Genomic DNA, 17,302 nt, shown 5'->3' with positions numbered 1-17,302 from the left:
TTATCAACTCCATGACTATAAGCAAATGTTTGAAAGTTCAATTTAAAATACTTGATAATTAGTCATATTACTTTCTTTCTTCCTAAAATATGCCAATCCAGTGCCCTAGGGTCATAGCACACTCATTGTGAAGACTATAAACAGTTTGAACCAGTTACCTAAATTCTCCCAGAAGCCTCAAACTAGGACTTACTCCATCTCACTCCAACTCTATCTAATCATTCTTCTCTTCCTCCTTCCTGCCTCCAGTCCACCAAAAAGTCTGAGAGAGAAAATGAACCTTGCACTGTAACCTGAAAATCAATACATTCAGTCTTTGGCTAATTGACAAGGGAAGTATATTCAAGTGTGGAATACCCCAGATAGAAATTACCATGCCTCCAACCTACTCGCATTTTAAGATGATCTTCTGTGCTATGGTATCATATGGAGAAAAAGATAGCCTCTGAGGTTACCAGGGCCCTGCCAACAGCTTACATTTCACCTAAAAGTGAATTGGAAGCCCATGCAGATCATAGAACACAGATGTATCATGTGCTTCCTGCAAGAAACACCCTTTAACAAATGGGCCATCAAATTTTGCACGAGGTGACATTTCCAAATTGTCTTGGAGTGTAGCCCTGTGTAAAGGATCATGCTAGAATTCATTCCTGAGATGACAAAAGCAAATGTGGCAATGCCCATATCTGAAAAAGAAGCATACTGGTCAAGCATAAATAATAAAAACTACTTGTGGCTTCTGCTGCTATATAAACTTCCAGCATCAGCTGGAGAGCCATCAGGATTCCCCAACTGGAAACTTGAGTAAAAGAATGTGGGCAGTCTTCTCCAGCTGAGGGCATTGATACCACTCTGTAGTTTCTTTGGTGTTTTTTCCCAGCCTATCAGCATAACTGGGGTTTTGAGTTGCAGCCAGCCCTATCCGCTTCCTGATTCTGGCAGGACACTGGGTAAGCTAATCAGTTGCACTAGCCAAGCCAGATGAAATACAGATGTAGAACTTGTTTCAGAGTAGCAGCCGTGTTAGTCTGTATCTGCAAAAAGAAAAGGAGTGCTTGTGGCACCTTAGAGACTAACCAATTTATTTGAGCATAAGCTTTCGTGAGCTACAGCTCACTTCATCGGATGCAGTGATGAAGTGAGCTGTAGCTCACGAAAGCTTATGCTCAAATAAATTGGTTAGTCTCTAAGGTGCCACAAGCACTCCTTTTCTTTTTGCAGATGTAGAACTGAATGTCAACTGAATATTGAAGACCTTGAGTCCCAAATCATCTCTCTACCTTTCCTCCAAAGGCCTCACAGATGCATGGAAGTGACGACAAGATAGAACCCCTCCCATTAGAGAATGCTGGAAGTAGATGAGCAATCATCCGTGCTACCCTTTGGCTCCTCTCGGTAACAGATGAACAGAGCCACTCAATAACGACTCCTTCCAACCCTGTGAGGCTCTGTGGCTGTGTCAGCAATGCCATATGATCAGTGGTATCAAAAGGTGTTCCATGGTGAATTGACAAATTACTGAGTGCCCTTTTTTCCCCCCGATATTGGTAACAAATGTTGTGTGTGCCAAAAAAGGACACTAAGGGCTTGATTTTTCAGAAATGCTGAGCACGCTCAACTGTATTCAAGCCAACAGGAGCTGTGTGTGCTCTGGTCTTCTGAAAATCAAGCCCATCTGTACATATTGACATACGCCAAAGCCAGGCAAAGAGTAACTGTATCTCCAAAACAACAAACGAAACCAGCATAAAGAGGAGGGATAGCTCAGTGGTTTGAGCATTAGCCTGCTAAACCCACGGTTGTGAGTTCAATCCTTAAGGGGGCCATTTAGGGATCTGGAGCAAAAATTGGGGATTGGTCCTGCTTTGAGCAGGGGGTTGGACTAGATGACCTCCTGAGGTCCCTTCCAACCCTGATATTCTATTCTATGATCTATACTTGGTATAATAAACTCTTGTTTTTGTAATATTGGTTGGAATAGTTAATGAACAACACTAGGTGGTGCTGTAAATTTAATACAAAAAAGGCTGTCTTATTTTGTGAAAGCCACAATATGAATGGGTACAGTAGTGGAATTTCAGTAACTGCAATGAGGAAAAAAGATGTCAATAATAATTGGGTGTATATTAACTCTTAAATTATTTGAATATTCTGGATGCACTAACTTTTCATACTGTATTTGGCTTACCTGTCTTGAAAGGGAGATTAAAAGTGAATTGATGGATGGAGTGAAAAGTAGTCTAGTTTCACGTTGGATTTTAAAAATATTGCCGTGTGCTTTTTGGAAATGCTCTTTTGTAATCTCTTACAGCAGTAATTCTCAATGTTTCTCCACAGATGCTAGCACCAATAGCAATAGAGCCTGTATTTAAAGTGGAAACCTAAAATATGCAGTATTGTCAAATGTTTATAGTAGGTTGCTGAATTGTCATGAGCTCATTATTTTCATGAAAAATAATTTCCAATAGATCTCAGTTTCCCATGAATAGATGCCAAGGAGTAGAATAATCTGCTCTCATGACGTAAATGATAATATATCGCAGTGAAAGCATATAAAATTGTAAAAGATCTCGTGTTCTGTAACCCAAAAAATCCATCTGCTTTCCTTCCTAATTTATTGGTTTTGCTTCTCCTAACAGTCATATTCTTTTAGTAGTGTCTCTGTGGGTGCTTCACTTCAGGTGTATATGCGCTTCTTGAGCTCTTGATTGGAGAGTTTTCCGCCAGCAGTGCCCGTTGGCATGCTCTGCTGCCAGACTCTGAGTCTATATATAGATGTGGAAGCAAACTGCCTTCAGTTCCTTCTCAAGCACCTCAGGATGAGATGGAGCTCTAGCATGCCCACCTTGAGTGTGCCTCAGCTGTTTTGTATACTTATAGTTGTTGCTTGTTAAGTTTTGATAGCATACCTAGTTTTTAGCATACTTATAGTCAGTTAATAAGTGTTAGTAGCGAGAGGATAATTTTTTTTTTCCTTGGGGAGTCATGTCATTCTGGCATGGCATGTTTGGCTTGCCGGGGTTTAACCACTGTCTCGCCTGTTGAGAGGCTATACCTGTAAGCGATGGCCACTCTGAGTATATCTGTTGTCTGGGGGAGTCCCATGTCTCCCAGAAATGCAATGTCTGCCTAACTTTCAAGCTGAGGGCAAGGAAGAACAGGGAAACTAAGCTCAAATTGTTAATGATGGAATGCTCACTTTGACCAGCATCTGAGTCAGGTCAGACAGACAAACACACACACATGCACACACACCCCTTCTCCCCTCACCCCCACGTACATCTGTCTGTGGACAGATCCAGTGCCCCTTCCACTTTGATGCAGGCTTCCCTTAAGGAAGGTGGAGGCTTCTGAGCGGGCTCCCAAAAAATGGAGTACAGACTTTCATCTGGTCCGGTGCTGTCAGGCTCAGTCCTGTCATCGGCACCTACCCATTCAGCACTCGGTACCGAGCAAGCAATGGCGCCGGACTCCATGGGCACCTACATCAATATGCCTGTCAAAGTTATCATCAGCTTCAGCTACTGCTTCCTCAGCTACCACATTGGTACCGATTCCCTGCTTGGTACTGCAACAGTTTGGATACGTGAGGGACCTGTTCATAACAAGTGAGTTGGAATCCCCACTCCTCATGGGTACTGAGCATCTTTTGGTATTGAGACCTCGGTCTCCAGGCTGCTACCATCCCTGGGTACCACAGGACTCTCCACCCTTTTCTATGGGGATTCCTCCACTGGACAATGTTGAGGAAGGTGAATGGGATTCCCAGTCAGTCTCTTCTCTTTCAGTCCAGGATTCCCCAACTTATCCTGTCAGGAACATATCCTGTCATTGACAGTCACGGAGAAGATCATGACTCATTAAGAGCGATGGGACCAACCCTGCATATCACCCCTACTTCCAGGATGGATTCCCACAGTGCCCATACATTAAGGGGGCTGCTGCAATGGCCATACTAGGATCTCTAGGCTGCTTACCGACAGCAATTCTCCGGACCAGTGGCTCTCAACCTTTCCAGACTACTCTACCACTTTCAGGAGTCTGATTTGTTTTGTGTATCCCCAGATTTCACCTCACTAAAAACTACATGCTTACTAAATGAGACACAAAAATACAAAAGTGTCACAGCACACTACTACTGAAAAATTGCTACTTTCTAATTTTACCATATATTTATAATATAAATCAATTAGAATATAAATATTATATTTACATTTCAGTGTATAGTATGTAGAGCAATATAAACAAGTCATTGTATGAAATTTTAGTTTTTACTGACTTCACTAGTGCTTTTTATGTAGCCTTTTGTAAAACTAGGCAAATATCTAAATGAGTTGATGTACCCCTAGGAAGTCCTCTGCATATCCCTGGTTGAGAACCACTGCTCCACACCATTGGTACCATGTCAAACAGAGACTAGTGTTGTTCAATCCTGTCCTCTCCAACCAATCTCCCCACAGGAGGAGACATTTGAAGAGCAGGAGGCCAGGGCACATAAAGAGGCCACCCTCAAACACCCATCTCATTCTCTCCTCACCCAACTAGACAAAATGCTTATGCTTCCACCACCTTCCATGGCTGATGATTTTCAGCAATTTGAAGACCTCATAAAGAGGGTAGCTGATATGCTTCAAATTCCAGTTGAAGAAGTCAGGGATTCACAATACAGGCTGTTGGATATCCTACAGTCAGCAACAACATCCAGGGCGATGTTACCCATCAACGAGGTGCTCCTGGACCAGCTAAGACTGTGGCAAACATCTGCTATTATTCCACCAATGTGTAAAAGGGTGGATAAAAAGTATTACATTCCTTCTGAGGACTCCAAATTTCCATCCTCCACCATACTCCCTAGTAGGCCATTCAGGAAATGAGTGGGGCAGGCAACACTTCTCCAGGTCTACTCCACTTGACAAGAAACAAAAGAGACTGGATCTATTTGGATGGAAGTTCTATTCACCAGCAACCCTGCAGTTCAGTATTGCAAACTATTAGGCACTCATGGTCAGATACAGTTTCACAAACTATAAATAGATGGCCTTTATTGAACAACTGCCACAGAAAAGTAGGAAGCAAGTCCAGTCCATTATTTCAGAGGGCCAGTTATTAGCCAAGACCACTCTTCAAGCATCCTTAGGTGTTGTGGACGCTGCCACCAGGTCCATCTGCATGGGCTTCAGTACCTACGTTTTCAGAGCTCTGTGCTTTAATCCATGTTCTCAGATCTAATGATGCTCTGGGTACTGCAGTATTGTCTTCAGTTCTGAAGCTCCCTCCGCCTTCTGTGGAAACTGCTTGGAAGTCACCTGAAGTGGAGCACCCAAAGGGGCACTGCTCAAAGAAGACTAGGTTACTTACCTACTACCATCCAGTGCACCTTTTTGTAGTAACTGCAGATCTTCAAGATGTGTCTCCATGTGGGTGCTCCACTACCTCCCCTTCATTACCCTCTGCTTTGGACTGTTCTCTGTGGATATGTTCGGGTGGAGAAGTAGCCGAGGGCAGTTCCACATATATATTTCCCTATGTAGATTTGTATCTGGCACGAGGAGGCATAGGGCACATGTGCGACCTGAACAGGCACTGCTAGCGGAAAAATCTGCAATCAAGGGCTCGAGAGGTCCATGTGCACCTAAAGTGGAGCACCCATAGGGGGACAAACCTCAAAGAATTGCAGCTTCTGCACAAGATGTGTAACCTCATCTTCATAGGAGTATCTGTTTGCATCCTTTGCCTCCTGCTCTTTAGTATTTCATAGCTTCAGGTTCTCCACAGATATTTTTAAAATATGGTTTTGTGCAATTGTTCATTGTTTCTTTAGTACTGAGGTATGCTGCTGGGAGAGTGTGGTGAAGTTTCTGTTGTCCATGATGTACTTATCTGTGGATAAAGAGAGGATCATAGTCTCTAGGGCTATCTGTCTACCACTCTTAATGAATATTTCATTCAGTACCTTAAGAGGTTTTCTTTAATGACTTGAACAATTCAAATTATATCAATTTTAAAAATCAAATTTATTTTTCACTAATTATGCTGGGATTTTTGTTTGGCTAGTGAAATTTGACTGGTCTGTGGATCTCAGTATTTTTTCCTCATGTTCTAGCACAAAAGATCAGTGTAACGCAGTGCAGTTGACTTTAAAAATAATAAAAGGAGTACTTGTGGCACCTTAGAGACTAACCAATTTATTTGAGCATGAGCTTTCGTGAGCTACAGCTCACTTCATCGGATGCATGCTCAAATAATTGGTTAGTCTCTAAGGTGCCACAAGTACTCCTTTTCTTTTTGCGAATACAGACTAACACGGCTGTTACTCTGAAACCTTTAAAAATAATGTTTTCATTAGCACTAAAGTAATTAAATTTATTAGATTTTGTAAAACTTATTTAAAAAAATACCTTAGACCTTAACTACTTGACTATCCCCTTTTAAATTAGAAGAAAAAAAATCTAATCTTCATTAAGAAGTACAGGCTCCATTTATACATTAAAGTCAAAAACAAGGAGAAGGTGGGTGAGGTAGTATCTTTTATTGGACCAACTTCTGTTGGTGAAAGAGACAAGCTTTTGAACCATACTGAGCTCTTCTTCAGGTCTGAAAAAGGTACTATGAGCGACACAGCAACATGCAAGGTGGAACAGATTGTTTTGCATAACTTGTGCAGACTTATCTCCACTTCAGCAATGATCAACACTCCCTACAACGCACCATAGGTTCTGTACATTCCTATCACAACATATGGTGTACCTCATCCAGTGCACTAAGTGCCCCAGTAATAATTATCTGGGTGAAACCAAACAATTACTACTTTCTCTAATGAACTCACACAGGAAAATGATAAAAGACAAAAACACCTCATCACCTATGGGTAAGGCTACATTTATGTCACGGAGGTCATGGAGTCCGAGACTTCCAGAGACCTCCGTGACATTCTGTGCTTCAGCCCCAGGGCCTGTGGGATTCTGGAGCTGGCAGCCAGCGGGGCCTTGGCAGGGCTTCAGGGACAGACAACAGACTCCTGAGGGGGCCCTCTTCAGGGTTCCAGTGACAGGTGATAGCTTCTCCCTGCTGCCGTGGGTGGAGGGCCCCCCCCCACCGCTTCCAGCTTCCGCGGGCAGTGAGGGAATGCCACAGCTCCCAGCCCCCATGGTGGCAGTGGAAACCATGGAACCGCAGCAGCAAAAGTCACAGACAGGTCACGGCTTCCATTAATTTTTGTTTATTGCCCGTGACCTGTCCATGACTTTTACTAAAAATAACCATGACAAAATCTTAGCCTTACTTATGGGTGAACACTTTTCACAAAGTGGTAACCTCATCCTCAAAGGAAACCTGCACAACACGTTCAGAAGACAAGCCTGGGAGCTTAAATCCATTACTCTGCTAGACACTAAAAATGATGGACTGACCAGAGACCCTGAATTTATGGCTTATTACACAATCTGTAACCACTAATCCCTTCTTTTTGTCCTATGACTGCAGAGGAGTTAACATGCCCCTCTACCTTGAATGGTCCCTTGCAATATGTGCTGACTACTTATGCTGAACAATCTGTTTCACTTTGCGTTTTGCTGTGATGCTGGAAGTACCTTTCCCAGACCTGAAGAAGAGCTCTGTGTGGCTCGAAAGCTTCTCTCTCTCACCATCAGAAGTTGGTCCAATAAAAGAGATTACTTCATCTACCTTGTGTCTCTAATATCCTGGGACTGACATGGCTACAAATACACTGCAAACAGCAATCATTAGGCAAATAGATATACCTGTTGGCCCAGTATTTTCACTGCAAAGATGAGAGAAGAAACAGTTTATCAGTAATGTCCAGAGAGTTTCGTTTGATCGCCGCCTCTTGTAAGTCTTACGCTTTGTCTAGACTGGCAAGCGAAAGACAAAACTTCGGGCGTTTAGAGGTGTTAAAAAAACACCCCACCGAAAGACAAAAGTTTTGTCCCCGACAAGCACTGGTGTGAACAGCGTTTTATCAGCAGGAGTGTTGCTGACAGAACTAACACCACTCATTGGGGGTGGAAGTTTTTTGTCGGCAGGAGAGCTCTCTCCTGTTGACAAACAGCGGCTATACTGCACACCTTTTAGCAGCACGGCTGTAGCGGCACAGCCATGTTGCTAAAGGTGCATAGTGTAGAGATAGCCTTAGTTGTCACTCCGCTTTCCTTTTGATCTTTTTTTTTTTTTTTTTTAAACTACAGCCACTCTCTGGCTTTACCCTTGTGACACTGCATCCCATATTCTTCGTAGAGATATTGTTATGATATGAATATGGCACAATTAAGAGGTGTTCTATGCTAGATGGGTCATGTGAGGTATCCTTGGGAAGGTTATGGTTTACTGAATATGATTATCCTATTTGTGTGCATGTATCATTTCTGTATCTGAAGTTAGGAATATTGACTATGTAACAATTACAAGTGGGTTTACACCAGGGGAACGCCCACCAGACAGAATGCAATGGATGGGACATTAGGGAGAACAATTGGACTTTGAAGATGTTAATCTCCCACCTTCCTGAGAAGCTTCCTGGGATGCTGCTTTGACATAGCAGGGTCATGTGGTTATGTCACCTGGTACTGAACTCCATCTTGAACTACTAATACGGGGTGGGTATCAAACTGGGAAACAAAGGATTCCTGCCATATGTAAATTCTATAAGGCAGGGAAGTGAGTTAATCAAGATTCATTCTTCGCTGAAACCCCACCCAGGATGACTCCTGGAAAAATCTAAGAAACAAAGACAAAAGGGGTAGGGGGAGACTGAGCCTAGGCTGGAAAAGGTGTTTGGCCTGTGAAAGAAATATCTGGAGTTATAAGTTGCAAGAAAGAGCAAAACAACATTTAGGGTGAGAAATTACTACTAGTAACCAGTTTCCTTAGTGTATTAAGCTTAGTTTGCGTGTTTGTTTTTATTTGCTGGGTAATCTGCTTTGATCTGTTTGCTATCCCTTATAATCATTTAAAGTCTGTCTTTTGTAGTTAATAAACTTCTTTTTGTTTTCTCTAAACCAGTTTGTAAAATTCATAACGGGGGGGCAAAAAGCTGTGCATATCTTCCTCCACATTGAGGGAGGAGGTTAATGTTAATTAGCTCACGCTATACAGTTCTCTGTGCAGTGCAAGACAATACAATTTGGGGTTTATGTCTGTGTTCCCTGTAAGCTGTGCAGTTGGGTGGCCACCCAGGAGAGATTCAAGTGCCGCGCAGTTGATTAGCAGAGCCACGCACATCCAGCTGGCAGCATGTATTCAGGTGCTCCTCTCCCCTGCTGCTTTGCAGCCATGTTGCTCCTGCAGCTGCTCCTGGGACCCTCCTGCTGGCTGTGCAGAGCAGGGGGAGGAGGGTGCTGATGTCAGGGTGTCCCCCCTCCCCCAGCTGCTGTACCCCATCTCCACAGAGCAGGGTAGAGGGGACAGGGCCCAGGACTTGCAGCAGCTCTGAAGTCTGAACAGGCCTTCGGGTGAGTGAGTGCCTTAAAAAGAAAGTGCATGGTCTCTCAGAGCCTTCCCCAGCAGCCAGCATGCACAATTTCTCTGTGTGTGTGTGTGTGTGTCTCGTGCACACACGCGCACTCTGTCTCTTCCCCTCCCCCTGCCCATGTACCCCATCTCCACAGAGTTGGGGAGGGGGACATGGTTCAGGAGGAGAGCTTTCAGTTAGTTTTTTGACTGATCTGTGCATTTCATAATTTTTATTTCTGTCTTACACTTAATTTAATTCTTCGAGTAGTGAGTTCTAAAATGCCTAACTTGTCCTGGCTGCAGTAATTATCCCTATTGGTAACTTTTTAAAAATATATATATTATGTCTAGGTTTTTTGTTTCTACTGGTGGTGCACATCTGCACATTACCTTGGTGCACATAACAAAATTTATTCCGCACGTGGGTGGAAAAAATTAGAGGGAATCTTGGTTTACACTCCAGAGGGGTGTGCACTTGAGTGCTGGGCAGTTCCTTAGCTGAAAGACTTCCCATGAAGTCCTGATTTAAGTGTCTTTGTCTTTCTGCAGCTGAGTGTGTCCCTACCTGTGTGTGTGCTAGAGGCGGCTTGAGGGCCTGGCTCTGCAGGGCAGGGTGAGGGAGCCCCGTCGGGTGGAACAGTGGTACCCCAGTATATCAGGTGGCACCCCAGAGTGGGGGTTAACCCGTCACAATCCTCCTTTTGGGGAGGGTAAAATTTGGCAGTTAGTTATGGCCTTAAATAAATTAGCTAATATTTGAGAGGTGCTATCAAGCTGTTTTGAAGTATTGTTTAATAATAGTATTTTAAGTGCTTGTTAATATCTGGTTTGTCATTGTCTCAACAATTTGCTCATTAATAATTTGTTTCCTGGTTGGATATTAAATTTCTGACTGATGTTCAGAGAACATGTTCTGTTAGATGTAGTTACTTGCGGCATTGCATATATTTTAATGAAAGTAAAAAAATGAACAGAGTCAAAGACTTTCCTAAAGCAGAGTTTATTCGAATTGTAAACACATTTATTTTTAAAGCTTATTGATAGTTACAAAGAGTGTTTACACCCATGATCAATACAGAAAATATCAGAAGGTTAAATATTGATTCCTGTCACATGTCAGAAAACCACCATGGTTAAACTGACATTTATAGATTCTTTCCTGTACACTGGAATTCAATTAATTAGCTGTTATAATATATGTCACTGGTGAGCAACACTAAATAATCTTTCCCTGACTTCATACAGACTTTAGGCCTGAATCTCCTCTCACACCAGTCTTAAGCTGTTTGATTTGCAGAGCTTCTGGGAGTTAGGGTGACCAGATGTTCTGATTTTATAGGGACAGTCCCGATATTCAGGGCTTTGTATTATATAGGCGCCTATTACACTCCAGTGCATCATGGGTTTTTCACACTTGCTATCTGGTCACCCTAATTGGGGGATTCTTGGGCTCTGAATATGCTCTATATTCTGTAGGGCTGTGCTATATCTTTTGTTGCTTCTGCAGATATCTAGATAGGGGAGACCCAACAGGGCTTTTTTTTCATCTTTGCTTGTCAGGGATGCAGCTCAGTCATAGTTTCCATGTCTTTGTCACCTCCAGTGGATTACCACTATGCACTCTGGCCATCTGTCCTTCCCTCCCTTCATCTCACAGTTTGTCCTGCATCCGTCACTTTACCTTTCTACCTATATGGCTCTTATCATCATGGTATCAGGTTCTTGTAAATCACTCAGATTAGTGCAGAATGAGGTTGCTTGCTTGCTTGCTTGCTTGCTTAATTAGTGTTTTGTGCAGAGAGCATACACACCTGTGCTCTAGATACCGTACTGGCTTCCAATTGTTCTTCAAGGTGTTTTGTTTTCAGTTATGCAGCCCTTTGTGGTTTAGATCCTGGATATTTTAGAGACCAGCTCTCTCTCTCTCTCTCTCTCAATGGTGGAAAGAGACATTTGAGATTAAATGAGTGCTTGATCTTATAGTTTCTAGGTTTGGGCCATGGAGCAGGTCAAACTCAATGAAACATCTACAACTGTGGAATTTGTTTCCTTCCTTGGATTGATAGAGCACCAGTCCTTTGCAGCAGGGAGGCAAGTTTATGTAGTTATTCAGGCTTTCTCAGGGTGTGTTGAGTGAGGAGGATATTGTTTTAGAGTTGGTGTGGGCTTGGCAGTGCTTAATGTTACCTCATTATGAATTATACTGATTCTTAGATATTTGTACATCTAATATAGCCTGGGTATACAGACAAGCAATATAAATTGGAAAAAAAGAAAATAAGCTTTGTTCCGTTTGTTTTTCATTTTTTTATTTACCAGAGACTTATATTTCATTTATGAACCTAACAGTATTTGAAAACAAACACCAAATCAGTTAACTATTTGTGAACTCAATAAAGCATGCTCCCTTTATACAGCTGAGAGCGCTCAGGTGATGTTAACCAGTAATAGAAAATAAAATAGTTAATTTAGAGACTGAAAATAAATCTTTCTCTGGCTCCTGCACATTGCCATACATTTTTTTGGTGCTGATTAAATCACATTATCACAGCACAGAAAGAAGTATAAGTTTGCTGAATTCATGTACTTAAATTTGCAGGTCATCTGGGTCTATTTCAAAAATATATACCTTTCCCTTTAGGAACAGAATATACCCTATTTACTTTCACTAGAAAGATTTATTTTCACATTTGTTTTCCACTAAGGTTATGGACACTATTTTATATTACTTATATTTTAAAAATCTATCTTATATTTTGGAATGATGCCATTAATTTCTACAATATTTTGAGATACTGACAGAGAAGTCTAAATGGTTGACTGAAGGTTTTTAAGCAGCATTTTTCCTCCAAATCTTTAAGAAAATCCCTACTCAAATGATATAGCAGATCATAGAAATAACATGTCTTAAAAGCTAGCAACTGGCTCTTTATCAAGACCATGATGATACATCGGTTTACTAGAGCCTTGCCATTGGATAGATGGGTTGACATGGTGGTTTACAATTGCTTGGCCAGTACAAGTACAGTCATTTAGTAGCATCGTCTGACCTGAACCTTTTGCTAAACCTGGAGGGGTATCTACCTCACCGAGGCCAGGTTGCAATGCTTATGTGTTGTTTACTGTTCATGCCCAAGTCCTGAGTTGTGTGGAGTATTAGGTGCTTCTCACGAGCTAAGAGTTTTTTGGTGGTGATAATGTGTGTTCTCTGGGGAATCGGAATGTCTCCTCACTATCAAGGCTGTGGCTAGGCGCATTGCTGGTTAGTTCCTCTGCCTATTTGATGGGAAATTGCTGTCCGTTATTCCTCTAATTCTCTCTACAAATATACATACTAGATCTTGACACACTACTTCCCTGCCCTGTACCTGGCGTTGCAGAACAGATTGAGACATGTGACAGGAAGAGACAATCACATGTGGATCACATGTTGGAGAAGCCCAGGGGCTGTTGTAAGGTGCTCCAGCTTAGAATCTTGCAGCCCAACCCAAACCTGACGACACGTGTCTGGTTTAGGTTGAGTAGAGTCTGAAAACAACCTGACGTTCTTGGGCGCAGGTTGGGTTGGGTAGTCTCTGATCATCTTCTCCGGCCTGTGGGGTTGGTCAGCGGCAGCTGTGTGCCCCGCTCCTGCCAGCCACTGCTACTTCACTATGCTGTGTGTGCTGTGGAGAGAGTGTGCCAGTGAGTCACAACGTGGCTTGCTCTGCAGCACACACAGCATAGCAAGGCAGTGTCAGAAGGCAGGAGTGGGGCACACGGCCACTACCACACTGACCCCATGGGCAGGAGGTGGCTGAAGATGGATCGCAGGCCTGGGCGTAGGGAGTATGGAGTCCCCACCAGACCAAGTCCCAAGGATGAGGTGGCAGTGTTGAGACAGGTTCGGAGGGAAGTATCAGGTTCACATTGGGTCTGAAAATGACTCATGTCGGATTTGGGCTAATCGGGTTGAGGTCAGGCAGACCTCTACTCCATCTGACAATATTCCCCTAGTGACCATTCACCAGCTGTGGATAGCTGGAGTGCATTGTGGTATGCCCCATCCCCAATTACCTTGATATGCGGCATAGCGCAATATTTGGTCTATGTGGAGGCTGGTGTAAAAGCTGGCTTTACTGGCTCTATACCTGTGGGGACGCTAGTGAACCCTAGTCAGAGGAACACTGCCTGAGCTATGGAGAGGGAGTGGAGCAAAGCAGAGGATCTGTCCCAATATGTTTAATGGCATTCATTTTATTATACTGTGGGTGAGGAATTTATATGTACACTGTAAATCTCTCATAAGAAAATAATAATAATAACCAATACTTTGCAGCACAGTTGCATTGTCTTTTTCAGGTATTGACAAAACACTTCGATGTAACACTTTGAAATAATGGAAATATAATTTCAAATAATTGCTGCTATTTTCTTTTATATAATCACTCATGATCTGTCTTTAAATAATTTGTTATGTTTGAAATATATAACTTTAATCTGGCTGTGGGATGGCATTTCTACTGTTTTTCTAAAATGAGACAATCTCTGAGCATTAATCCTCCAAATCCTATTTAAAAAGTGCAAATTAGGAAGACTAGAATTCCTACTGGGATTTTTTCACAGATTTATGAAACCTCTCAATTCTTAAAAAAAACAAAACCCCACAAATAAAATGGCTAACTATGTAAATGGAAGAAGCATACGTGGCTGCACCTGTGAGTTAAAATTTTCCCCATTTCTTCCCCTAATTGGATTAGCTGGTTTATCTTCTATTTAAAGAAACTAAAATAATTTTGTAGTACTTCGCATTTAGAATTGCTCTCATTGGCAACTCTGACCTCCTCAGTGATGCATTTGGTATACCACATAGCTGGGAATAATAAGAAACCGAACAGAATAAAATACAGATTACCAACTATCTCACTTTTTACTTTTATATGCTATACATAAATAGAATTATATGTGCATGTTTATAATATACATGCTGTAAACAAATGGGAGAGTTGGGTCACATATAAAGGTTTGCACTAATTAAAATTGGGGGGAAGGTTTCCATTTATGGTTTTAAAGTGGGTTGTAATGTGCTGTGGTGGATATATAGCCAGGAGGGCTGAGATAAATATCAAATAAATCACCACAATAAAAGCTTGATCACCCTCTCATGTACAGAGCAACTATGGAATCCCTAAAAAGTGGATACAGACCGTAGATATTCTCTCCTTGTATATTATCTTACTGGGTATCTAGTGTGTTATATATGTTATTGATATAATACGCTGAATTAAAAAACTAAAGCTATAATGTGGGCACTTAAATGCATTGGACCTGTTTTGCCTTTGAATGGAGAGTTCTGCTTAAAACTCCCTGGTAGTATTTGACCCTTTGTTTGCTTCCAAATGTTTGCTTCCATTTTAGTTTATCTCTGAACTACAAGACTAATTGTAAAATGTTGTTAGAAACTATTAATTGCATAATATATCATCTATAAATAAAGAGGCAAGCAGTAGTAGATGTTTTCAGTTATCTGATAAACCTATATCATGTTAAATATATTCTGTTCCATACACCTTCTTCCAAGTGCTGTCCTTTGAAGTCAGAGATTTTGTAGAAGTGAAGCCGTGTGCATTATAAAGGGCAAGTTCAGAGTATGAAATGATTAACACATGAATTTCAGGGAACTCATAATCTCCACATTTTTATAGTTCTTTCACTATTTGAGTTGTTCCTACATCCTACTGAGTAAGCTAGTGTGCTTCTGAAACATGGATCTTTTACTTTCAGAACCAAAAACTGTCTAAAAAGAACAGGTACTGAGAATAATAGATGGTGGGTTCTTCATAGAATCATAGAATATCAGGGTTGGAAGGGACCTCAGGAGATCATCTAATCCAACCCCCTGCTCAAAGCAGGACCAATCCCCAATTTTTGCCCCAGATCCCTAAATGGCCCCCTCAAGGATTGAACTCACAACCCGGGATTTAGCAGCCCAATGCTCAAACCACTGAGCTATCACTCTCCTCCTCTCCCCCCCCTTCAGTTGCATGTTTCTTTTTTTTCTTTTTTCTTCAGTTTGGTAAAAGAGAATCTGTGGTGGACTTTCATCTAGGGGTTTGATGGGATGAAATAATTTTTTCCACAAATGTTATTTTTCTTGCAAATCCCAAAAAGCATGTTCTCAAATATTGATTATTTCATTGAATGTGTCCATTCCACTGTAGGCGTGTGAATGCCTCCTTCACAGTTGTCAGATAACTTTTCTCTCAGTGATACCTGTCAGGGTGGCTCAAGCGCTCTCTGCTGTTGTGTACCACTACATAGCTTAGCAGAGTCCAGGGTAACTCTGAAGTCACTTGGAATCTATACACTATGGAAGAAGAGGAAGCAGTTCCCGCCACAGCAGGCTTACAGATATCGGAGCTTGAGCCCCAAGACCTGCAGAGAATAAGGGACAGGAATTACAGGAGGTGACCACCTCCCTTCTCCTCTGCGACAGTAGGTTTCTCTTGATCAGCAGCTCAGTCTAGACACACATTTTGACAGGTTTGTTTAGGGCAATATACCAGTGCCTACAGGCCCATCTTTTCCTACCAATTATGTTTTGCAATAGTCTCTCCCACTTCCTCTGTGCTTGGACTTGTATCACAACTCTTCAGTGGGTCTTAACCTTTGTGGAGCTGGGATATTCCCTTCAATTTGGTTCTATCCCCCTTCCCACCTGCCTTCCCTGTCCCTCTTCAGGAACCACTCTCATGAGATTGTTCTTCAGCAGGAGGTCCAATCTCTCCTTTTAGTGGGCACCTGTGATGTTCCCCTGGTGTTATCTGGACCAGTGATCTGCTAGGTCACTCCAATCCTTGACTCTGGGAGCCAGCTTTACCCTGCTCTGCTGTGAGAACCCCCACTCCCGGCCTGTTCACGCACAGCCTCTGGCATGTAAGCTGCTCCCAGCTACGTGAGTGAGCACTTTTGGCTAACCGCTGCTTGGATTGTGCAACTGAAAGACACTAGCCAATATCTCCGGTCCCAGTTACAACCCTAGGAACCTCGGTCTTGCAGTGTCCAGTTACGCCCTCTGGATGCTGCAGGTTTATATGAGTTTGTCAATTTAACAAAGAAATTGATATGTACCAGGCTTGTTATCCCACAGGGAGTCTCTGACACACTTCAGACCAAAGGCACTGCTTCAGGTAGAATAAACAAACAAATTTGTTAACTACAAAAGATAGATTTTAAGTGATTATAAGTCAATGCACAAGTCAGATTTGGTCAAAGAAATAAAAGCAAAACATATTCTAAGCTGATCTTAACACTTTCAGTGCCCTTACAAACTTAGATGCTTCTCACCATATGCTGGCTGGTTGCCCTTCAGCTAGGCTTTCCCCTTTGATCAGTGTTTTAGTCGCTTGTTGGCGGTGTCTGTAGATGGAGTTGGAAGAGAGAGAGCATGGCAAAAGTCTCTCCTTTTTATCATGTTCTTTCTTCCCTAGGTTTTGCTCCCCTGTCCCGACCCCATCAGAATCAGGTGAGCATTACCTTATCATAGTCCCAAACTGACCAAGGAAAGAGGGGTGACTCACTCAAGAGTCCAACAGATCCTTTGTTGCTGCCTAGGCTAGTGTCCTTTGTTCCTGTAGGGCTGGGCTGGGTTTGTCCCATACGTACCCTGATGAGGTGTGAACTGCCCCTCTGCTCCTGGAGAGTTTTGTTTGGGCTTGTTTTAAGCCATGAGGACACATTTTCAGCCTCATAACTATATACATTACTATAACAACAGTGTGCAGTGCACCATGAGCCTTTCAAAGATACCTGACATGACAAACTTTGTATTGGTTACCACACAATCATGTTATAA

At 42.3% G+C, this 17,302-nt stretch overlaps 1 protein-coding gene across 6 annotated transcripts in view; it reads left to right on the top strand.

The window, feature by feature from the left end:
* The window catches only part of STX18 (syntaxin 18), a 118,397-nt gene that overhangs the window by 56,093 nt on the left and 45,002 nt on the right, over nt 1–17,302 (top strand). The window contains exon 2 of one of the 6 annotated variants that reach the window (XM_073342520.1): nt 16,938–16,972. The exons of the other annotated variants lie outside the window; for them this stretch is intronic. The gene's annotated coding sequence lies outside the window, so the exon portion shown is untranslated. The remainder of the gene's footprint in view (nt 1–16,937; nt 16,973–17,302) is intronic. 6 annotated transcript variants of the gene reach the window in all.

The sequence above is a fragment of the Lepidochelys kempii genome, chromosome 4 (assembly GCF_965140285.1).
Source record: "Lepidochelys kempii isolate rLepKem1 chromosome 4, rLepKem1.hap1, whole genome shotgun sequence".
Lineage (NCBI taxonomy): Eukaryota > Metazoa > Chordata > Testudines > Cheloniidae > Lepidochelys > Lepidochelys kempii.
The sequence above is the reverse complement of the archived record's forward strand: the minus strand, read 5'-3'. Positions and strand labels throughout refer to the sequence as shown.